This window comes from Chiloscyllium punctatum, chromosome 2 (assembly GCF_047496795.1).
Source record: "Chiloscyllium punctatum isolate Juve2018m chromosome 2, sChiPun1.3, whole genome shotgun sequence".
NCBI classification, from domain to species: Eukaryota; Metazoa; Chordata; class Chondrichthyes; order Orectolobiformes; family Hemiscylliidae; genus Chiloscyllium; species Chiloscyllium punctatum.
Window position 1 is genome coordinate 84,904,343 of NC_092740.1, and position 23,464 is coordinate 84,927,806.

Consider the following 23,464-nt stretch of genomic DNA (forward strand, 5'->3'; position numbering starts at 1 on the left):
GTGAAGAGTGGGGTAAATATGGGGTTACAGGAATCTGGTAGGGGGCTGAGTCTGAATGGGATGCTCTTTGGAGGATCAGTATGAACTCAATGGTCTGAATGGCTTCCTCCTGCATTGTAGGAGTTCTATGATATAAGTGAAGTGACAGAAAGTCAGCCAAATCGTTGTCAGAGCTAAAAGTATGAGACCAGCAGATACCAGATGAAAAACCAAAAATAACACAAAGTAACATTCATAAAAAGACCCAAACACCTTAAGGATTATGCATAGAGGAGCAGAGGAAATTGGAATAGACAAGAAAGAACAAAGAGCTCTATGTTCATGCATGATCATTTTGTTGTGGACTAGGGATATGGAGTAACTTGTAAACAATAGTGTGTTCATATCATTATGGAAAGAAAATTATTTTGATAAATAAATTTGCACATGTCTTTCTCATGTGATGGCATCATATGTAAATAAAGGCTTTTGGCATTGGTCATTACTGCACATTACATGGAAAGTGGATCCAGTTTCTGGGAGTCCACCTTCATGCAGCTAAACTGTCCCTTGTGCACTCAGGGACGTGGAGTCAACAGGAAAGTCCCAAATGGAATCTGCTAAAGCCTTAATAAAACATCAAGTAGTTCCAGACTTTCCTCCATTCTAACTTGAAGAAAATGGCCCAAAATCACAATAGAGATAGAGAATGAGCTTGTGACACAGCGTTCAATGTAAGTCGACCCTGTTCCAATCAAAAGCTAAAGGTCATACCCAAGATCCATGTACGTAAACAGGAAATGACACAGACAATAACAGAAGAATAAATCAGCCCATTGTTCAACTGTTACTTAATGAAAGAGCCATTTATTTAGTGGAATTTCCCAGCCACTTCCCCAAACAATTTTAATCTTTTTCAAATATTTATTCAGGTTTTAACTGGTTTATTATGGATTTTCTTTCCAATGTAATCAGTTGTCTATTTGAGATAACTCTGCATAAAATAAGAGGTAGTACTCTATTAGCAATGAGGATTCTGAAGGCAGATCTGAAAATGTACAGAACTTCTGCTTGCTTGAGGCAAGGTTGGCCAAACAAGATCATGCAATGGCCAACCAGTTTGTTATACTCATTCAGGGATGTGGCTAGATCAGCATTTATTTCCATCACTAATTGCCTTTGAGAAGTTGGTGGCAAGCAGACTTCCCAAAAAGCTGCAGTCCATTTGGCTGTGTAGGAAGAAGTTCAGGATTTTTGGAAGTTCCAGGATCCTGAAAGAATGGTGAGAAATATCCAAGTCTGTATGGTGACTAACATGGAAACAAACTTGCAGGAGGTGGTGTACCAGCTACCATTGTCCTTCCAGATGGAAGTGGTATTTGTGTTTGGAAGGTGATATCGGAGCAGCCTTGGTAGATGTCTGCGGTGCATCGAGCAGATGGTACACACTATTGCTGCTGAACATCAGTGCTGGAGGGAGGGAATGTTCAACAATATGATGCCAATCAAGTGTGCTGTTTTGTCCTGGATGGTGTTAAACTTCCTGAGTGTTGTTGAAGCTACACCCATCCAAACAAGAGGGCAGTATTCCATTTCTCCACTGATCCTGATGGAGGGATGGACAGGAATGTGATCTGGAATAGATTAGTAAAGGATTGAAGTCTTTTTGATGTAGAGGCTGAGACTAATTGTAAGGTATGCCTATGTGAAAGCATTAAGTGAGGCTTGAAGATTCTCTTCTGAGAGAGTAAAGGTGATAGTATCATCCCGAAACTGAAGCTCCATGAGTAAAGCTGGAGCTGTTCTCTTCTTGGATTTTAGCCAGGTGAGGTTGAAAAGTTTTCCACCAATCCTGCAGACTACATCCACACTATTAGGAAATTTGTTCTTGCCCAGATGAAGAATGGTGGCAATGAAAATGGAAGCAATGACACACCTCTGATTAACCCCTGTATTGATCTCAAGGGATTCCATCATATTACTGTCAGTGAGGAGTGTCACTAACATCTTGTCAAGGAGGCGATAGAGGATGTTGATGCATTTCACTGGACATTAACCCTTGACAGTTTCTTTCATAGCACTACCTGATTGACAGAGTCAAAAGGCTTAGTCAGGTCAATGAAGACCATGTAGAATGGTTGGTGTTGTTCCTGGCATTTTCTTAGAGTTGAAAAATGTGTTGCTGGAAAAGCGCAGCAGGTCAGGCAGCATCAAACAGGAGAATTGACGTTTCAGGCATAAGCCCTTCTTCTTTGATGCTGCCTGACCTGCTGCGCTTTTCCAACAACACATTTTTCAGCTCTGATCTCCAGCATCTGCAGTCCTCACTTTCTCCTATTTTCTTAGAGTTGTTGAGCAGTGAATATCATGTCCACAGTTCCACGGTTTTATGCAAATCTGCTCTAGCTATCAGGAAGGATGTCTCGGAGACTGGGAGAAGGTATCTAAAGAGAATTCAGGCAAGGTCCTTCCCAATGATGGGAGATTCCTCAATAGTTCCTGCAGTCAATTTTGCCTCCTTTCTTGAATATGGTGATAGCATCTCTGAGATCGGCAGGGATTTCTTCTTTGTCCCAGATTTTCAGGAGCAGTCGATGGAGAAAATCTCTGCTCTTCCAAATCTCTACTAGAACCCTGTCTAGCCCTGCAGCTCTTCCATTCTTCATATGGCTAGTGGAGGCTTCAATTTCTGCCACACTAGGTGGGAATCCAAAATCATCTTTGATGGCGATTTGGGAGATTTCCTCAAACAAGTCTTCAGCAATGATTGTATCATGGTTTAGGAGTTCTTTGAAGTGTTCTGTTATCTGAGGCTGATGTTTTCTCTGTCTCTTAAAAGGGTACTACCTTTATTCCACACTAGTTTGAGCCCAAGGGTGTTGGGTCCATATAGTACATTAGCAGTACTGAAGAAACCTTGGGTATTGTGTTGCTGGCAAGGAGTTGAAGCCATGAACAGTCATTCACAATACACATAGATGGAGGGAAACAAAAAGGAAAAGCTTCTGATGGCACATAAGTTGCAAGGGTAACACATCATGGCAAGTAGAATCTCAACATTCGTACATGTGTTGTTATTTTACACCAGCATCTGAATGACTGACGGCCATTATAACTGCAGCCATAAGCGTGAAGAGACAAAAGCTAGCACCATACCATCTTAGAACTTTGTATCAGAGTGTTTCTCTTTCCCTAACGTCCAATGATTCATAACATCTTATCATTTTAACAGAACTCTTCTTAGCTCACCCTGACCATATTAGAACGACAGCCCTGACTGATGACTGAACAGACTGTTGTCTATGCTTTGAATACTTCAACCAGTTTATACATTAAAAACATTTCGCCTACATGCTCTTGTTAGTGAGGCGAACAAAGGGACATAGAACTCAGTTTGTTAGTCAACTGAACGACTTGAAATGCATAGAAGTGGATAAATCCCCAGGACCCGATCTGGTGTACCCTAGAATCTATGGGAAGGCAGGGATATAATTGCTGGGACCCTTGCTGAGATATTGGTATAATCAATAGTCACAGATGAATTGGCAGAAGACTGGTTTCGCTAATGTAATGCCACTATTTAAGAAAAGTTGTGTGGAAAAGCCAGGGAACTATAGACTGGTGAGCCTGACGTTGATTGTGGGCAGGTTTTTCGAGGGAATCCTGAGGGACAGGATTTACATGTATTTGGAAAGGCAAAGATTGATAAGGGGTAGTCAGCATGGCTTTGTGAATGGGAAATCATGTCTCGTGAACTTGATTGAACTTTTTCAAGAAGTAACAAAGGGCAGAGTGGTAGACATGATCTTTATGGACTTCAGTAAAGTGTTCAACAAGGTTCCTCATGGCAGACTGGTTAGCAAGGTTAGATATCATGGAGTACAGGGGGAACTAGCCATTTGGATACAGAACTGGCTCAAAGATAGAAGACAGAGGGTGGTGGTGGAGGGTTGCTTTTTGGACTGGAGGCCTGTGACCAGTGGAGTGCCACAAAGATTGGTGTTGGGTCCACTACTATAAATGATTCAGAAGTGAGCATAAAAGGTATAGTTAGTAAGCTTGCAGACACCAAAATTGGAGGTGTAGTGGACAGCGAAGAAGGTTACCTCAGAGTACAACGGGATCTTGGTCAGATGGCCAATGGACTGAGGAGTGGCAGACGAAGTTCAATTTTGATAAATGCATGCTGCATTTTGGAAAAGCAAATCAGAGCAGGACTAATATACTTAATAGTAAGGTCCTGGGAAATATTGCTGAACAAAGAGACCTTGGAGTGCAGGTTCACAGTTCCTTGAACAGGAAGAGTTTAGAGGGATATGGGTCAAATGCTAAAAAATGGGACTAGATTAGGTGAGGACATCTGGTCGTCATGGATGAGTTGGACGGAAGGGTCTGTTTCCATGTTGTACATCTCTATGACTCTATTTCTCGATTTTATTTACAAACTATTCCTTAGTAAAAACACAACATGAGCATTTCCAAAATTCCCAAAGCATTTGCTTTCTCTCTAGCTCCAACAGTCTGAGAAAGGATATGACCCAGAATGATCCACATGTTTGAGATGGTCTGTTGGAATCTCCTTCCTCTCTGAAGTAGGTCTTGCTCTCTTCCACAATGGAGTATCTCACTGGTCAGGGCAGATCTACTCCTGGGTCTTCCTGGTTTGCTGCACTGTTTTCCACCTGAGGTTTTGCTGTGAGTCTTCGCTGAGTGGTGGGCAACCAGGTGTAGGTTTTTATCCCATCTCACTCTGGACCTTCTGGAATGTTCTATGGCCTTTGCCAATTGGGTCATGAGTGTGATTCGAAGCAACCAATGAGATCACATCAACACCCTTTGCTGCTGCCATGCTGGGGAGATGGTAAGTGCACATCCTCAGGCATTGGCTGGAAGTCAAGGTGTCAGAAAATCTGACTGATACTTCTCCAATTCACACCCCTCAGTTTGGTTGTGACTGGTTCCCCTGAGTCTCTTTGACTTTGGTTTCCACTGTTCTCTGCAGCCAATAGCTATTGGCTGCTGTTTAATTTAGTTTGGACGATTTTCTGTCAGGTCCAAGCTTTGGTAAGAATTAGAATGAGCTGAAAATGTGTTGCTGGAAAACCGCAGCAGGTCAGGCAGCATCCAAGGAACAAAAGAATCGACGTTTTGGGCATCAGCCCTGAAGAAGGGCTTATGCCCGAATCATCAATTCTCCTGTTCCTTGGATGCTGCCTGACCTGCTGCACTTTTCTAGCAACACATTTTCAGCTCTGATCTCCAGCATCTGCAGTCCTCACTTTCTCCTCCTTAGAATTAGAATGTTCAATTTTGAGTTCAATGTCCCTTGACCTTAACTGACCTCTGAGAAACTCCAAACTGACTTAGTACTGTTTGCATTGGACCTACAGGACTGACCATAGTCTCACTCCCCAGATTATAACAACAGAGAATCCTGAAAGTCTCAAGTGACTATGTCTATGTTCCTGGGCTGATATCAGATAGTGTCATTGACTTAGTTTGCTGGTAGCCCCTGACTAATGGGTGCATTCCTTGACTTGACTGAGAACCACTCCCCTTAGAGTTTCAGAGATGGCCATTTGGTTGAAGTACATGCAACGCATTTGCCACATAAGCTGCTGGCACATGGTAACACAGTGATATAGCATGGTGCCACACAGCAACATATCCAGCCCCACCACTGTTCATTGCTGGCAACTGCAACAAGCTAATTGGGTTTGTGTCTGCATTGAAAGGCAAGGCAAAAGCATAATGGGGCTGTAAGTTCTCAATGAAGTGACAAGGCACGAAAAGGCAAGCAAGAGAAGCTATAAACCTCTAAGTAGGCACAAAATGAATGGGCAACAAGACAGGATGCTAAGATGCTAAGATAGGATGTTACAAACTATTCCAATCCATGAGGTAGATGCATGCCCTTGCATGCAAGTGGCCTGACCGGAGCATTACAATGTAAGTTGTTGGTGCATTCCAAAGTATTGAAGTGGATAATTGGATTCTAAGTGAGCCAGATACATGCCATGATGATGCAGTGAGACTGGCCCATGTGCAATGCCAACCTTCACAGGTCAAATAATGTGGGTGGTCTCTACCCATGTACAGTGCCAAGAGATGTTGGGGAATGCTGGATAAGATGGACGCCCAGAGGAGCAGGTGGAAAGCTGGAGCTGCGAGGTGCTGTCCTGCCTGGAATTGTCACAGAATTCCCTGATGCATGGGGGAATGATAAACTGCATACAAATGAGGTGAAAGTCAGAAGTCACACAACATCAGGTTATAGTCTGAAATCAACTTCACCAGACAAAGGAGCAGCACTCCAAAAGCTTGTGATTTCAAATAAATGTGTTGGACTGTAATCTGGTGTGGTGTGATGTCTGACTTTGTCCACCCCAGTTCAACACCGGCACTTCCACATCATAAATAGAGGCAAGACTAAGTTATAGTAAGATTTTAATACATGCAAATAGGACCCTTACTGCTCACTGCTGAGGTTCTCATCTCACCATTCAAACCTTGGGTGCAAAATTGGAACCATTGTTTTCTTGACACAGGGAATCTAAGTTTTCCAGCCATGCCATATTTTTGCAAATGAATCATCATTGCCCACACTGTTCCGGAGGCTAGGAAAATTCAGCTCATGTTTGTAATTATCAAAGGAAACAGCGTGTAACAATTGACGATAAGATATAGGAGAAGAATTAGGCCATTCAGCCCATTGAGTCCACCATTCAATCATGACTGATGTCTTTCTCAATGCCATTCTCCTTCCTCCTCCCCATAACTCTTGATACCCTTAATAATCGAGAACCTATCTCTATCTTAAATATATTAAATGACTAGGTTTCCGCAGCCCTCTGCAACAATGAATTCTACAGATTCACCATCCTCTGGGCTGAAGAAATTCCTCCTCATCTCAGTTTAAATTAGATTCCCTACGGTGTGGAAACTAGCCATTTTGCCCAATAAGTCCACACCTACCGTCCAAACAGTAACCAACCTATTTCCCCCTGACTGATGCACCTAACACTATGGGCAATTTATCATGGCCAATTCACCTGACCTGCACATCTTTGGAATATGGGAGGAAACCAGAGTACCCAGAGGAAACCCAAGCAGACACGGGGAGAATGTGTAAACTCCACACAGACAGTTGCCTGAGGTGGGAATTGAACCCGGGTCCCTGGCTCTGTGATGGAGCAGTATTAAGCACCGAGCCACCGTGCCGTCTGAAAGGGCTATCTTTTCACACTTAGGCTATGCCATGAGGTCCTATTCTCACCTGCTTGTGGAAACATTTTCACTACATCCATTTTGTCCAGGCCTCTCAGTCATCTATACTTCAATAAGAACTCTCCTCATCCTTCTAAACTCATTGTGTAGAGACCACTCCTCATATAACAAGCCCTTCATACCTGAGGTCATTCTGGTGAACCTCCTCCTGGACCCTTTCCAATCCAGCACATCTTCCTTAGATAGAAAACTATCCCAAAACTGCTCACAATATTCCAAATGCAGTTTGACCAGAGTTTCATACAGCCTCAGCAGTACATCACTGCTGTTGTATTTTAGTCCTTTTTAAGTGATTGCTAACATTGCATTTGCCCTCCTAACTGCCAACTGATCTTGCGTATTAACCTTAAGGGAACCCTGAACTAGGACTCCTAAGTCCCTTCTTGCTTCAAATTTCCAAAGCTTTTCCCCATTTAGAAAACATTCTATGCCTTTATTCTTCCTACCAATGTGCATGACAACATGTTTCCCACATTATGTTTCACCTGACGTTTCTTTTCCCACTCTCCTAGCCTGACCAAGTCCTTCTTCAGCCTCCCCACTTCTTCAACACTACCTATTGCTCCACCTATCTTTGTGTCATCTACAAACTGAGCATCAATACCCTCAGGTCCTTCGTTCACATTGTTAATGTATAATGTACATTGTTGTGATCCAAATACTGACCCCTATGGAACCCCACTAACCACCAGCTGCCATTTTGAAAAATGATCCCTTTATCCTCACTCTCTGTCTTTAAAGATTTTCCAATACTTTGGCTTCCCCACTAATCTTTACTACATTGTCATTTTATGCATGAACTTTGCTTCTCACTCTACAAAACCTACCGGACATGCTGAATATTTCAATATTTTCTATTGAAAATCTAGTGTGGAATGACATAACTACACTAGCACTCATAGCAGGTGGGGGGAAGGTGACAGACTCAAGTATTCATGACTAATCTAACATCATCTAAGGAGTATGGAAGTTTATATTACATATCTATAGGCTCTTTGGTATTTCATTTGCTTAGTTTATACCTGAAATTGAAAAAAATCCAGGCAATCCATTGGGAATTAAAGCACACATTTACTCTTTCTCAGCTCAACAGTCAATATATTCATGGAGGAAGAATCCAAATATTGCTCAATGATCCTAAAGCATCCATTTGCCAGTGTTAAAATAACAAAGATTAGCTTTGAGAGAAACAAACACTTTAATAATATTACAGCACCGTGTTAAATTTTGGGGAATTCAGAAGAAAGGGTCGGCTGGAAATTATTTTAACATCGTCAACACGTCAGCTCTCTGAAAGGTAGGATTTTTGATGAACTTAAAACATGGAAGCGCAAAGAGCAATCCAGTCTTTATGCTGCACAAAACCTTGTTTTCAAAGGCTTGTGAAGTGGCTTGTGTCAACATCTAAATCCAAATTGCCTCTTTCAAAATGCCGTTCTGAGGCATGCACTCCAGAAACCGTTGGATACGTAACATTTATTTCCTCACACAAAGGAAAGAATCCTCATTAAACAGCAAATCCAACTCATTCGTCAACATTGACTTTGAAGCATTCCCAAGCATTTCATATGAGAATTGGGACTGCATTCTTATTCCAGAGAATCACTGACAGAACAGAATCAGAATGTGTTTATTGAGTGGCGTCCCTTTTCTGATAACATGCAAATATTTTCTGATATGGTTCGTGGTATCAAGGCCAAGGGTGGACCAAATAGCAAAAAATTTCCACGGCAATAAAAGATTTTGGAACTTGTGAATTTTGACACAATGGAAACATTCATTTTCGTTGAAATATTTAGAGGGACAGTTTGGAATGCTTGAAAAATATTTGAAAGTGCTGGAAGTACCCAGACATTTTTTTCAAAAGATTCAAAATGAAATAAAATAAGTCTGGGTTGAGATCTTTCACCAGAACTGAAATGAAGGAAGGCTGCATTATTAACAATAGATCAAAAGAAGGGAAGGACAATGGACAAAGACTGAACATACAGAAAGACTAACTGCCATGCGAGCGAATGTATGTTCCTGCAAAAATGATTTTCTGTGAAATACTAAAAAATGTACAAAGCTGAAGTACAAGTTCAATCTTGACGTGAAATGGCAATTAAATAAGTTCCAAGCGGTAAAACAAAAAGATAACTGGGAGGAAAAGATCACACAGATGCATTTTCACAGTCAATGAGATTAGATTGCCTACAGTGTGGAAACAGGCCCTTCGGCCCAACAAGTCCACACCAATCCTCTGAAGAGTAACCCACCCAGACCCATTTCCCTCTGACTAATGCTCCTTACACACTGGGCAACTTAGCATAGCTAATTCACCTAACCTGCACATCTTTGGACTGTGGGAAGAAACCCACACAGACACAAGGAGAATATGCAAATGCCACACAGACAGTTGCCCAAGGTGGGAATTGAACCTGGGACCCTGGTGCTATGAGACAGCAGTGCTAACCACTGAGCCACCACGCCACCACCAATCCTCAGCGCAGACCCACAGATTTCCCACAAAGAGATGGGTTACTGTTCTTGTTAAATCAGTATACAAAATAGACAGACGTGAGAATAATAGCAGAAGTTGAATTACCAGAATCATACTTTCTGAATCAGACAGAATCAAACAGATAGAAAATTTTATTCAGATTGTTGATCAAACCTGCATTTCATGTCCCCAATACAGAGAAAATGTCATTTGAAATTCAGTTTTATTCAAGGCTGAAATGGTTGTGTTCTATTTGTACCTTGCCTTTAAGCAAGTTCACATTTAAGAACTCCATGTATTGGTTACATGTATGTTTGAATTCTGATTAGATGTCAGTCTGCTGTGCATTTGCAAACTGCACACACATACACATAGAGATAAGTTACAATGTCTGCTTCGTAATTTACAATGTGTTTTACTGTTTAAATAAACTACCCAATTGAGCTGCACAAACCCTGTTGAGCAATTAATTATTCAACCATTATCATTTATGTGGCGTGGTGATAGGGGTGGGACAAGTTGTGCTGATGAAGCCATTGGACTTGAACAGTTAGCAAGCAAATTAATCTGCAGGTAAGACACACAGTTAACAATCTAAAATTATGCGCAAGTGTACATCACAAATCTTGATGTCTTTGTTCATCACAACATTGGAGACTTTTGAAAACACAGTTTAGTGATCTACAGTCCCCCATTGTCTCCTATAAGTAATCAAATCCCTGTCAAAAGACCAATTTAAAGCATATGAGAAAGACATATGATCAAGGTGTGAAATGGATCAATAGCAAGGAAGGGAAGGTCAAAGATATACTGTCAGAATATCCACATGTCTCTACAGTAAACTGGGATGCAGACACCTCCTAAGAATTTAAAATGTTGAAGTTGCAATTACTCCACAGAGGCCGATATCCTATCACCAAGTCACCTTTCATTTACACATCGAAAGTCCTTCACTCTGAGAGTGAACAGGATGTCTGACACACTCCTCTTCTTATCTGCCATGCAGGGCTCAGCAACAGAACTAGACTAACAGCCCCAATCAGGGAACCTATAATGATGTCCCATTCTCTACTGTGATCTAGTCTCTCTGGGTCCAACAAGGTTTAAATTCTGCTTCTGACAGCCCTTTGATTTCCCTCATCACCACCAGCTGTTTCAGTTTTGCCAGAAGAGGATCCTTCTGATATGGTCAGCTGTAGCTGGAAGTGTGTCCAGAAAATATAAAGCCATTGTGGACATTTCTAGTGGCAGTATCACCGTTGGTGTATCTACCAGTGGGAGGAGGATCAATGTATCTTCATTTGGTACTTGGCCTCCTGGATGATGTTCCCAATTTCTCCGCCTCCGCTGTATCTGCTCCCAGGAGGACCAGTTCCACCATAGAACACACCAGATGGCCTCCTTCTTTAGAGACCGCAATTTCCCTTCCCACGTGGTTAAAGATGCCCTCCAATGCATCTCGTCCACATCCCGCACCTCCGCCCTCAGACCCCGCACCTCCGCCCTCAGACCCCACCCCTCCAACCATAACAAGGACAGAACGCTCCTGGTGCTCACCTTCCACCCTACAAACCTTCGCATAAACCAAATCATCCGCCGACATTTCCGCCACCTCCAAAAAGACTCCACCACCAGGGATATATTTCCCTCCCCACCCCTTTCCGCCTTCTGCAAAGACCGTTCCCTCCCTGACTACCTGGTCAGGTCCACGCCCCACTACAACCCACCCTCCCATTCTGGCACTTTCCCCTGCCACCGCAGGAACTGTAAAACCTGCGCCCACACCTCCTCCCTCACCTCTATCCAAGGCCCTAAAGGAGCCTTCCACATCCATCAAAGTTTCACCTGCACATCCACCAATATCATTTATTGTATCCGTTGCTCCCGGTGTGGTCTCCTCTACATTGGGGAGACAGGGCGCCTCCTAGCAGAGCGCTTTAGGGAACATCTCCGAGACACCCGCACCAATCAACCAAACCGCCCCGTAGCCCAACATTTCAACTTCCCCTCCCACTCTGCCGAGGACATGGAGGTCCTGGGCCTCCTTCACCACCACTCCCTCACCACCAGACGCCTGAAGGAAGAACGCCTCATCTTCCGCCTCAGAACACTTCAACCCCAGGGCATCTATGTGGGTTTCAACAGCTTCCTCATTTCCCCTATCCCCACCTCATCCTAGTTTCAAACTTACAGCTCAGCACTGTCTCCTTGACTTGTCCGGACTTGTCCGACCTGCCTATCTTCTTTTCCACCTATCCACTCCACCCTCTCCTCCTTGACCTATCCCCTTCATCTCCTCCCCCACTCACCCATTGTACTCTATGCTACTCTCTCCCCACCCCCACCCTCCTCTAGCTTATCTCTCCACGCTTCAGGCTCACTGCCTTTATTCCTGACGAAGGGCTTTTGCCCGAAACGTCGATTTCGCTGCTCGTTGGATGCTGCCTGAACTGCTGTGCTCTTCCAGCACCATTAACCCAGTATTATAATTATACGCACCTGGTATTAGAGCCCACCACTGAATCAAGCCCGAAGTTGTGGTCAACACTGACTTATCCTCTTTAAGTAGACATAGCAGGAGTCTGTAGTTCATTATTATTGCAAAATTACATCTGTAAAGGTTTCAGTGGAACCTCCTTACTCCAAAAATGACCACCAAACCTTCCTTCTCCATTTGGGTATACTTGTGTTCTGCATTAGCCAAAGTCCTGGATGCATGCGCTATTAGACGTTCCTCTCCATTGGGCCACCTATGAAATAATATTATCCTGATGCCTTAAGGGGAGACATCTCATCTCACTTGGGATCATGGTGTGGCAAACCTTGGAGGATGACAGCTGGTTCTTCACTTCCCTGAAAACTATGGCTTGGCTATGCGACCATTTCCAAGGCTGACCTTTTCATAAGAGTTGATGCAAAGATTCCAGGATGGAGACTAGCTTATGTATGGACATTCCCTAATAACTAACCAGCCAAAGGAAAGACCTCTGGTACAAATGTGAGAGCTGGGACACCTTTTATCGCCCTCTCTTTCCCTTCTAACAGGTGTAACCCAACCTTGTTGACTCTGTAGCCCAAGTAGGTCACTTGAGGTGATTGCAACTCACATTTTTCCATTCTAAAGTGTATGTCCACATGGGAGAAACATCTAAGAACTATGTCCAAGTTCTCTAAGTGCTCTTTATTGGTCTTCCCTGTTATCAGCACATTATCTGCATAAATGGTAGCCTGGGGTAGACCTTGTAAAATGTTCCCCATCATCCACTGAAAAATTGCACAGGCTGACAACATCCCAACTGGCAATCTCTGGTATTGGGAAAAACCCATCTGGTATTAATTGGAGCATACTTCTGAGAATCCTCATCTAACCACAATTGCAAGGATGCATGGCTTTGTAAAGGACATTTCAGTTTGCCTATGAATCCTCCAAGTGAGGGATTGGGTATTTATCCAGGTGCGAGAAGTAGTTTACCATTTGTAAAAAAAAACTCCACAAAGATGAACTGACTCATTGGGTTTCACAATTGGTATGACTGGTGCTGCTCATTTTACAAACTGGACTGGTTTGGTTATTCCTTCACTTTCCAGCCTTCTAATTTCTGCCTCTACTTTTGCCCATAAGGGAAATGGCACTGAGTAGGCCTTGCAGGAATTGCTTCCTGGTCAATCCGCAAGGTGGCCTTGGCTCCCCAATAGTCCCTAAACCTCCCAAAAGGAAATCTGGGTATGTAACTATGACTTCATTCAGGCAGCCATTTTCTAATTGAAAAGTGTTGAGCCAACCTATGTGAATCCCTCTCAACAATTTTCATCTCATCAAGTATATGCCAAGCCTTTTACAATAATCAGAAGGAACTGAAGCAGCTGCTTCTCTTGAGAGACTGGAGCTGAAGTTGTACCTTTAATCTATAATGGGTTCCCCATTTAGGTTCTCAGTCTAGCCAAGGTCTTATGCAAACTTAAGGGTTGGAGTCCAGAGCTAATTTTCTTAAAGACAGGTTCTGCATTCACTGAACCGGCCACACCAGTATTGACCTCCATTACAACTGAGTCACCATTCAACCAGCTGTTTATTTTGATTGATTCTGATTTGGATGCTGCTAAGCAACTTAACTGTTTCAAACCAGATGTAGGTGGGCTTTCCTGGACACGGACATATGAGTTCTCTTACTCTATTTAGGTCTAATGGGATTCTTTTGGTGTCTTGAGGCTGCATTGCTGCAGCAAAATGATTTGATTGCTAGCCTGGGTCCTGAAGAAAGTGTTAACCATTTGGCCGAGGCTTTGTTTTGAGGATTTGCTGTGGGCTGACCTGGAGTCTCTTTGTTCAGGATAAGTCCTGAGTGAGGCTATGCAATTATTTTCATTCAAGTGGTGCTCCCCCAAACTCAGAATACCTTGCAACCACTTGTTGCACTTTCCAATGATAAACCTAGCTGTAGTGCCTGTTGAAGTCTTCAGTTAGTCAACACTTTTGCATGGTTATATAATTAATCCCACATACCAAACCATCACTCAGCATCTCATTAAGGGTTAAACCAAAGTCACATACCTCTGTCAGGTGTTTAACCTTGTCCAAACTCCCAATACGGATTCCCCGGTTCTCAAGTAAACCAATAGTATCTCAGAATTAGAAGAATCGCAAGATGGTAAAATTCCTGAACTAATGTCAACTCTTGAAAGGTTTTAGTATCTAGTGCCTCAGGGAAATTCCAGGTCCTAATAACTAAAATCGTTATGGGTCCGCAGGCTGTCAGGAGAATTACTGCCTCAATGTCATTTGCCTGGAAAAAAGATATCATCGTTCCACACACTGGGCCCAGTCTTCCACAGCAGGATTGAATGAGTCAGGCTTCTGCAGTAATAGCATGATGCCAGAAATGCTTACTCCAACTCAAAGACATCTGTTGTGAGTGAATTTCTTCAAGAGTATGCTTTTCTCTTGTCACCGCTGAAATACCTCCACAGAAGCTGGTATCCCATCACCAAATCACCCTTTATTTACATGCGGAAATTCTTTGACACTAATCTAGCTTCCTCAGAACCAGCTCTCAGAGACAACAGAATCTCTGATATACTTGTTTATATCTGTCAGCCAGGGCTCCCTGATTGGACCAACTTAACAGCCTCAATCAGGGAACTCATCTTCAATGACATCCACTGGCTGAACTCATTACAATCACTACAGATGTATTGTTCAGAGTTATGGTTTCTAGATTTAGGTATATCCAATGTAGAAAAGCAAGCCTTTAAGTTTTGCTTAGCAATTGTGACAGACTTAACACATTAGAATTAACAGGTAAATAGGTAAAAGATCCTAAAAGATGTGGGCTAAATTAGAAGACCAATTCAGAGTCAGATTAACATCTCCAGTCATCGACTGGAATGCACATCATTTAGAAGAGAAGAACTACGAGCAGGCAATGAAGCCCCTCGAGCCTGCTCCGCCATTTGATATGTTCATGGCTAATCGCATCCTGGCTTCAACTCCACTTTCCTACCTGCTTTCCATAACTCTTCACTCTGTTACTAATTAAACATTTGTCTAGCTCCTCCTGAAATTTACCCAATTCCAGCATTCACCACACTCTGGGTAGTGAATTCCACAGATTTGCAACCCTTCGAGAGAAGTCATTTCTCCTTAACTCTGTTTTAAATTGCTAACCTTTATGCTAAAACTATGATCTCTCATTCTGGGTTGCCCCAATTGAGGAAACACCCTTTCTACATCTACTTTGCCAATCCCTTTTAGAATCCTACATACCTCAATTGAATCTTCTTGTATTCTTCCACACTCCAGAGAATATCATCCTAAACTGCTCAACCTGTCTTCATTAGACAAACGCCTCTTCTCTGGAATAAAGCAAGTAAACCTCCTCTGAATGGCCTCCAATACAACTACGTCCCTCCTCAAGTAACTGGACTAAAATTGTCCACAATACTCCAAGCACAATCTCACGAATGCCTTATGGAACAGTTGCAGGAACACTTTGTTACTTTTGTACTCTATTCCTTTCACAATAAATGTCAACATTCCATTTTTCTCTCTTAATACCTATTGGACCTGCAGACTAGCTTTCTGTGATTCATGCATGAAGACACCCAAATTCCTTTGCACTGAACTGCTGTGAAGTTTCTCTCTATTGATGCAATATGTTGCTCACATATTCCTCTGACCAAAATGGATACCTCACATTTATCCATGTTAAACATCATCTGCCAAATTTTGGCTGATTCAGCTGACCTACTCATATCCTTACTTCTTCATTGCACCTTATTTTTCCCACCTATTTTAGTGTCATCTGCAAATCTGGCTTCAGTGTGTTCTATCCCTACGTCCAAGTCATTAATATGGGTTGTACATAATTGGGGCCCAATGACCACACCCCACTAATTACACCTTGCCAACCAGAACAAGGGCTACAGAATCCATAGGTCACTTCCTGAGCACATGCAGAGAAAAAGTGTTCATCAACTGAGTTTCCAGATGGTGAGTTAGCAAACAGAATTTGGTAAACAGAACAAAAATGTTTAGCATCAAACAGTGACCGAAAGATGGATCTAAATACAAAGTGGTCCTCATAATTCAATGAAGCTTAAAGGATCTTAGTATAAACTTGGTGCTTGGGACAATCACTATAATACTCCAACATAGCAAAGGATGTGGTCTTCTGCATGTAATAAGGAATTACTCAGTTTTCAACTAACTTTGCAAGGCATTTGATGCAGCTACAGGGTGCTATAGACAAACCCAAATGGATTGTGCCTACAAAGTACTAAGTTACAATAAAGATCTATTGCCATTACACCACCACCAACACCCCAACTACCAACTCGAAGTCCCCACCCCCACCCCACCCCCACACCCCCACCCCCACACCTCCACCCCCTACCCACAACCCACCATAAACCCAAATCACGTGAAGCAATTGACAAAGCAGATTCTGACAATACACACAAGTAGTGGTGAACACAAATTTTACACTGTTAATCTCTTGGAAATCATCAATCATACTAGCTGAAGTGTTTGAAAACTTCAAATTATCTATCCTCCCAGATCTGATGACAATTTGTTTTTGATTGAGACTGACTGAAAAATGTGGGAAGCCATGACAAAACCTAGAAATGTAAAACTTCCAGCAGACCACAATTCATCAATTCCATGTCAAAAGTGCTGGAGTGAAAGTGAAATCAACCTGCCTGGAAGCCATGAAAGTTCTATTTTGATGATACTTGGTGAATCAAAAATTATAATTCCACTGGTATGCCATGACCTCGAACTAGACAAAATCCATGGAATCATGCACACATCAGACACACAAGAAGTGGTAAGTCAAAGAGGTCCAGTCTTCCAAGAAAACATTTTTTTTACAAGGTTACAGGGAAAGGGCAGTGATTAAAGTGTGTTTTAAAATGTTAGGCTCCTAATATAAAAAAAGCTATGGGTTTACAGGCTGCCAGGAGAATGACTCATTGTTTGTCATCTGCCCGAATATCATTTGCCCAGAAAAAGAACACATTCTTTCCATATACTGGGCCCAATCATCCACAGCAGGATTGATTAAAGCAAACTTCCCAAATAATGATACCAAAAATGCTTACCTCCCAACTCAAAGATGACTGTTGCGAGAGAATTTCTTCAGGAGCATTCCTTTTCTCTAATCACCGCTGAAATAACTCCACAGCGGCTGGTATTCCATCACCAAATCACACTTTACTTCCTCAGACCAGCTCTCAGAGAAACTCTGACACTCAGAGACAGGAACCAGGGCTCTCTGATTGGACCAGGTTAACAGCCCCAAGCGGGGAAATCATATTCTATGAGATCCACCCCGCCTGACCTCAGTAAAATCACAACATGCATGTTACAAAACAAAAGGAAACACATGTACATTTTTATTTTTTAAGGAACGAGTATTTGAAATTTCAGGCTATGTTGTGGGAAGAAAGGGTTTACAGGTACAAGGGTTAGTTGTCTACCTACAATAATTAAATAGATAAGTAGTTTCAGGGGAGAAATCAGAAGCGAGCCTGATGGAAAAGTGAATGAAGTCTTCACTGGGGCTGAGGTCTTCCAGAAATCAAGGGAGAGGGCAATTTGCCCATTTCTCTGTCACATCAGGGATAGCAGAAATAGTGTGGATTTAGACATCACAGAGGACAGTGGGCTAAAAAGAACGGGAGGGAAGATGGATAATGTGGAAAAACAGTTGAGGATTGCAAAGAAATGGAACTTACCACAGACAAGGATAATTTCTAGAAAAGGAAAGGAGTCATTTCAGAAGTCTGTTTTAGAAAGACAGGTGAGCAGATAGGATTGGCTTTCCATTCCGCACATACCAGTGATGCTGATGAGCAAGTAGGTACTAGGAAATCAAATAGCCATTGCTTTCACAAATGTTATGTCCACTGCAGAACCAAAGGAACAGGAGTGGACTATTTGGCCCCACAAAACTTCTCCAATATCAATAAGGCCACTGCTCATTTGCTTATGGTCTCCATCAATCTCCAATTCTATCAAAAATCTACCTCAGTTTTGAACAAATTGAATGCACTATGGACTAATTTACAGCCAGTTTTTTTTAGGCTGGTCGATAGTAGTCTTTCCCAAAAAGCACAAGAGTTTCCTTTCATTATAAATATGAAAATCAAGTTCAAATTTGGATAGGTAGGATATTGTTATAGAGCTCTCTCAGAGGTTATACTCAAATCGCCTGAATAATAAAACAGATAGTCAGTCAGTCAGTTTCTGGGCTCAAAAAATATCTCAGGCATTAACTTTGCAAGCTGGAAGGCACTTTGAGATGTCCTTTTGGGTTGTAAATGGTGATTTGTAAATGCAAGCCTTTTCTCTCTTTTTGTAAGTACAGTATAAAGAAATGATGTTTGTCTGTGTGATTGTGACAAATTTGTTTAGGCTTTTTGAGATTCTGTAAATGCAAATAGGCTTTCACCACAGAGATTTCCTGCAAAATTTATTATTGCGGCAACCAAAATTCCAGATGTGGGAAACGAAAGGACTGTTTTCTCCCTCTTTTGACCCAATTTTAACTCGCTTTAAGTGAAGGCCATACGTGCACCTATCATCAACATTTTTACTGAATCAGCTTTATAAATACAATGGCTACAAGATCAGATCAGAAGCTGGGAATTCTGTGGCAACTAACTCAGTCTCTGACTCTACGAAGTGTGTATACCACTTGCAAAACACACATGCAGAATGTGATGGAATACCTTTCGCTTGGCTGAATGAATATAATGTCAAAAACATTAAAGAAGCTTGAAACCACCCAAACAAAGTGGGCCATTTTAATGAGATCCCATCTACTGCACTAATGGTACACCCCTCCACCATAGATGGATAGTAGCTGCAGTGTGCACAAGGCTCTTTCATCAGCTTTTCCCAAGCCTACGACTTCCACACTCAGAGGAACAAAGCAACAGAAGTATGGGAAGACAGCCACATGCAAACTTGTGCACATCCAGCCTAGAAAATATATCACCATCCCATTGTCCCTCAACAAATTCCAGATCTTGCTATGAAATGCACTGTGAGTGTACCAAAATTAAACTGACTGCAGCAATCCAAGAAAAAAACTTACTACCAACTTCAAAAATGCAATAAGGGATGGGAAATATATGCCAGTTTTCCCAATAAAGCTCTTGTTCCTTTAACAAATAAAATGAGTGCTTCAAGTGTAAGAACAGAATAGTTTTTTTTATTGTTACTATTGGATCTTATGATATTTTTTTTCTTAGTACTTGTATACTATTATTTTCAGCTTTTTAGAATATAGCTTTAATGGAGATGTTTATTATGTGCAATAGGTTTGAAATTCACCTTGGCCTATGTTAGAAAATAGGGATAGTGAACTGGTTGGGAATCTTACATGCCTCCCAATTTTCTTCTCGATGTTCAGATTTATCAAACCACAACTGATAACACTATTTTAACATATAATTTTAGCATTTTAACTGTCATAAATGGCTTTTATGAGTGAAATATGTCTTATTTGCCTTAAGCAACAAATATAATTAGAGGGGATAACATATGAATCATATTGTCTGTGATGAAATTGATTTTTTTCAGTCCTTACATTTGAGGGAAGTTAACGTTTTGGTTATATAAGAACCAGAATGCTAATAGATGTTAAAATCTTTTGGCTTTGCTGTTCATGTGTTTACCTTTTGATGATTCAATTGCACTTAAATGAAGAATCATATGTTATGTGTTCGATTTCTACCAAGTTGCGATTCTGTAAGATTTCAACAGAATCTTCATTATTTGCAACAAACTTAACTAAAGTCTACATTTTAACAATCAGATCTTTATCTGCAGTATTATGAATTCCCTCGATTACCCCTAATATCCAATTCATTTTGCTTAGTCTTACTGCTTTTAATGTTTTATTAGTGTTTCCATTAGGAATATGACAACAATGCAGCTCTGTGAAGCACAACATAATAACATTATGATTCATGCTGTTCACCATGCCAATTTACCCCGTTCTTCAATCATAAACTACTTCTCCTGTAAGAGATAGAATAACTCACAGCGGTTGTCCATCCCTGAATTCTATAAAGAGCCGTCTTGTCTGTAAGAGATTATTATCAATTCCAGTGCTACATTTGTAAACTTTTATGCTCTGCTGTTTATCTGCTTTGTCAGAGGTTCAAACTGCCTGCCCCACACATCCGTTCATGTGGACAAAGCTTGTTTGTTATTGATCAGAAGTTACTTACAGCAATTTTGAAAAAACATTCCAGTGATCAATGGTAGCTGAGCTTTACATGCCCTTGGGCTCTGGGATCTAGTGCTGAACTGAAATGCTACAATATAAGGAAACATTAGAACAGTCCACAAAAGATCGTTTTTACCATAGACCAAGCAGAATCAACCATCTCACACACCCTTCCTTATCTATTTCATTTTCCTTCAGAATGTTCTGTACTTCGAATTTTAAAAGCAATTAAGCAAAACTCTAATACATAGTTCACTCTCACATCTCCATTATTCAACTGTACTGCCACCACAAAATCCTCCTTTTTCCACAATCTCAGCTGCAGAAGCCATGGTGCCTTATATAGTGTACTAATATTCTATTAAACCACAGTAAATTATCGATATCACAAAGGTGTGTCAGATTGGCCATCAATGTGAACTAGTTATTTTTCTGACAATGTTTCATGTCCAGGTTTCAATAATAGATTATATACTGATCAGTCATTAAAGACATTTAAAGATGAATCAACCTTATCCCAGACTGCAAGGTTTGTGAAGGTTTGTAGCTCAGATTGAGGTTTAGGGTATAGGTTTGCTCTCTGAGCTGTAAGTTTGATATCCAGACGTTTCATTCCCTGGCTAGGTAACATCATCAGTGGCGAGCTCCAACTGAATCGAAGTTGTTATCTCCTGCTTTCTATTTATATCTTTCTCCTGGATGGGGGTTCCTGTGGTTTATGGTGATGTCATTTCCTGTTCGTTTCCTGAGGGGTTGATAGATGGCATCTAGATCTATGTGTTTGTTTATGGTATTGTGGTTGGAATGCCAGGCCTCTAGGAGTTCTCTGGCATGTCTTTGCTTAGCCTGTCCCAGGAGAGATGTGTTGTCTCAGTCGAAGTGGTGTTTTTTTTCATCCGTGTGTAGGGCTACGAGGGAGAGGGTCGTGTCCTTTTGGGGCTATCTGATGCTCGTGTATCCTGATAGGTAACTTTCTTTCTGTTTGTCCTATGTAGTATTTGTGGCAATCCTTGCATGGAATTTTGTAGATGACGTTGGTTTTGTTCATGGATTGTAATGGGTCTTTTAAGTTTGTTAGTTTTTGTTTGAGAGTGTTGGTGGGTTTGTGTGCACACAAACCCACCAACACTCTCAAACAAAAACTAACAAACTTAAAAGACCCATTACAATCCATGAACAAAACCAACGTCATCTACAAAATTCCATGCAAGGATTGCCACAAATACTACATAGGACAAACAGAAAGAAAGTTACCTACCAGGATACACGAGCATCAGATAGCCCCAAAAGGACACGACCCTCTCTCCCTCGTAGCCCTACACACGGATGAAAAAAAACACCACTTCGACTGAGACAACACATCTATCCTGGGACAGGCTAAGCAAAGACATGCCAGAGAACTCCTAGAGGCCTGGCATTCCAACCACAACGCCATAAACAAACACATAGATCTAGATGCCATCTATCAACCCCTCAGGAAACAAACAGGAAATGACATCACCATAAACCACAGGAACCCCATTCAGGAGAAAGATATAAATAGAAAGCAGGAGACAACAGCTTTGCTTCACTTGGAGGTTGCCACTGATGATGTTACCTCGCCAGGTAATGAAATGTCTGGATATCAAACCTACAGCTCAGCGAGCAAACCTATACTCTTATCCCAAACTACATAATCAAATCATTCAATAGTTAAAAGATCACAAATATATTAAAATACAGATAGAAAAATCACTCCTGAATCTTTGAGTCTGTCTGAAAAAGCCATGATTAATTTAAGCTTCATATCAAATATTAAGTTCTTTGGAGGTCCTGAGGAAGTGATAAGATACTGTATCAAATCAAAACAGTTTCTTTGGTGGTATGAATGTTGATGTCACATCAGGTCTCCAAGCATTCAATCATGGGTTTTTTCATGCAACAACTTTCCCACCTTTTAAAATTTTGATTGGCATTGATGTCATTTTATTCTCAAAAGTCTACACCTTCTTACTTGTTTTTAAATTTGTATTCTTTTCTTTCTTTAAAATATGCAGTTTCACTCCTTAAGCGGAAAGAAAAGGAATGGAATGGAATTAAACACTTACCTAAGTTCAGGAGGAAATGCGGAATCTAAAAAATAGTGGACCTATCAAGTGGCTTTTAAAAAATAAAATTTCACAGGATCCCTGTGATAAGTAAGATGTAGAAGTTTGTTAAGACCAGATAAGTGGTGATGAATTGGCATGTGTCTTTTTAACCCCCGTGGTTGATTGCAACAAAAACATTTCATTCTTTTTAGCGTACAGCTATGTCATACTTCAATTAAAATGTAACACTAATTAAAAGTAAGGTTCAAATTGCAAGGTTTCCTGAATAAAAGAATTACATTTATACTTGGCCATCCCTGATAAAATACTAAAATGTGACAAAGGTTACAGCCGCAAACATGGTAATGAAGATTAAAAAGGAGAGAATTACTACTACAAAGAGCAAGAACAAGAATAAGCAGTCCTTTGAATTCTTGAGATGTTACAGTTTAATCTGAGATCAAGGGTTGTTTATTTGATGTGTTTAATCCTGAGCAATGGCAAAACTTTGTATGCTTTTAAGTTCTTGATTAATGGATATTTCTTCGATTTGCTTTATCATTGACCTTTGAGAGAAAAAAACATATGCTTTTTTGACTGTATGATGGAGGGAAGATCATTGATAAAGAACCTTAAGATCAGTAAACCTCGGATATACTTCCTGACATACTGCCTGTGATATCTTGGGATTAAGGAATTGAACTCCAACAACCAGTAGATGTTGTGCATCTGGATTTGCAGAAGATACTCGGTTTATTAGTGATTATTGCACAAGAACCCATGGTATTGGAAGTAATAAATTGTAGATTAGTTAACACACAGAGTCTTCTTTTGAGCCAGTATGAATCCAACCAGTAGAGGTGTCAACCAGTGGAGAAATTTACCAGATTCCCATCGATTCCCAT